The sequence below is a fragment of the Camelus dromedarius genome, chromosome 10, assembly GCF_036321535.1.
Source record: "Camelus dromedarius isolate mCamDro1 chromosome 10, mCamDro1.pat, whole genome shotgun sequence".
In the NCBI taxonomy this organism is placed as follows: domain Eukaryota; kingdom Metazoa; phylum Chordata; class Mammalia; order Artiodactyla; family Camelidae; genus Camelus; species Camelus dromedarius.
The window spans coordinates 42518353-42520844 of record NC_087445.1 but is presented as its reverse complement, the minus strand read 5'-3'; positions in this window follow the sequence as shown (position 1 = coordinate 42520844).

Sequence of the window (2492 nt, the reverse complement as noted above, 5' to 3'; positions counted from 1 at the left end):
CTCTGCCTTCTTCCAGCGCCGAGCCGGCGCCCCTATTGGCCCGCGCTGTCGCTGGCCCTCCGCTGATTGGTTCGTGCAACGGGGCTCTCATCGCCATTGGTCGTGCTCCCCAGCTGAGGCTCGGGAGCAGTTGCTCCTCCTCGCGTTTACGTTCTCAACCCCTTTTTAATCAATGCAAGGCGCGCGGGAGATTGCACCAGCCAGGCAACTCGGCTGCGCGCCCGCCCGAGAATCGTGGGCGGCGAGAAGAGGCTGCCCCTGCCAGCTTGCGGTGGTGCTTCTGCACCCTTGTTGAGGCCGGTTGCAGTTCTCCAACCCTGACTCCAGCCCCTTTCTCTCGGCTGCAGGGGGAGATGCGAAGTAAACCACGCCCCTTACCCCCACCCACGTCTAACCACATCTTCGCCAGACCCTGAGCTGGACTCTGATTAATTTGTTTGAACCAGCGGCCATTAATTCACCAAACTGTCCTAAGCACCCCCATGGGCGCCATATACTCCAGTGGAGAAGCAGGGCCCCCAAGGATGGAATTGCAGAGTGAACTATGAGCCAGGGGTGGGTGAGTAGCTAGGGGATGACGTTCTTTGCATGTACACAGGGGCCAAGAGTTCCAGCGGGATTAACGGATGGAGGCGGCCAAAGACGGTGAGAGGTGCATTGGCCTGGGAAGCCTGGATGCCCCCTAGACAAGTCCTTTTATGTTGCTCATTCTCCATTTCCTCTTGTGAAAAGAGCTAGCTGGAACCCGGCAATACATCTCAGGTTGCTAGGCGCTGATAAGCTGTGAGTTTAGAAATGTGAGGAGACATTAACAAGAACGCAATACCCCTGGGGAGTCGCAGCCCAAGCCAGGGGAGAGGCCCAGAGCCAGGCCGGGCGCAGGGCCAGCGTGGTTCAAACTTTTCCACAGAAGTATTCCTCTCAAAAGAACTCCAGTGGAGACGCACACGGGGCTCAGTAACAGCGAGACCCCCTTCCCATTTCTTTGAAGTCTGGAATTTCATCATTTTTTTTAAAATGTGAATTTTGCCTTCGACTCCATAATTTAACCTAGTTTCTTATAAAAGTATTTCCCCAGATCTCTGAGCAAAAGTGATGTGCCAGGAATACACACAGTGGCTGCCTTAGGGCTTTCCATCATAGCGGCCACAGTGTCAACTACCCTGGTTTGAAAAGGCTTGTAAACTGACAGGATTATGACTTTTGTTTGCTTTTTGTGGTATGTGGGAGGATGGATCTGGGATCAGAGGCACTGCTTTAGGTTTGGGAGTTGGAGAGCAAAGTTTCTAGAAAAAGCTGAAATGAACGAGGTCACTGCCTTCCTCAATATCGTCAAAACTGAGTAGAGGGTATGAATCTCAGTCCATCACCTCAGATATGCAAGAATTGTCACATACCTATTACTTCATATAACGACTTAGTTGTAGACCCCTAGCAGCTAATCTACTAGGGGAGTCGGGGAGAGAGCCTACCTCCTTCCTGGAGTCCTTAATCCCAGGGATTTTCACAGTCCCATGGTACTGGGACAGAGAGAGAAGCACTCATTCATTTGGTCCCCCTTCCCCAGAAAATTTGGTTGAGTTGTCTCCACTGCTGAGGCTTATCTGCTGCTTCAGCTCTCTACCGCTTTTATGACCCACGGATGAACACAGGAAATTTGGGTGGGGTGGGGATGGCTATCATCCCATCTGCCAACACATGCCATGCAGTCCTTCCTCCGAGGGCCTTACAGTTTCCTAGATGACATTCCAGGGAAGGAAGGCACACAGACCCTCTGCTCAGGGACCTGCTTGACCTCTGTCTCCCTCTCTCTCTCTCCCTGTCTCTCTCCCAGCCCAAGAACATCTATTTTTCATTCTAGAAAGAATCCATCTCTTTCTTTTTTTTTTTCCTCATACTCTGTCCACAAACACCTTAAGCCAGGGCCACTCAGGGATAGGAAGGCAGTGGTGGGACTGTGGTGAATTGGAACGCATATGCCCATCTCTGGCCGAGTTGCACCAGCCCACCACACATTTATGCTCCCCCTACCATGGAGTAGAGTCTTTGCCAGGAGGTTGCTGTTCAGGCAGGCTCCACATTTCCCAACTCCTCTTGCATCAGGGCGGGTCATATGACTGGGACCTACCAACGGAATAGAGCAGAGGATGTCACTTTCAGACCAAGGTGGTTGTGGTTGAGAAATGGTGTGCTTCTTCACTTTCTTTTCCCATTCCACAGGCTGAAATCAAAGACTCCAAGACCCAGGAAGGAAGGAGCCTTAGTCTCTGAATCACCTGTTCTGGGCTTGTTACACATAAATGAGAAATCAACTTCTCCTGGGTCATGCCACTGAAATCTGAAGGGCTGTGTTATCCTAACTAATACACTATTCTCAATGCAACTGCTGTAGCTCAGATCTAGCTGCTTTTTGCCAGGTAGGGAAACAAGGTTATTCAAGCTATCACCCCATTTTAAAAGAGAAACTAGAAACCCAGACTGTTATGTGATGC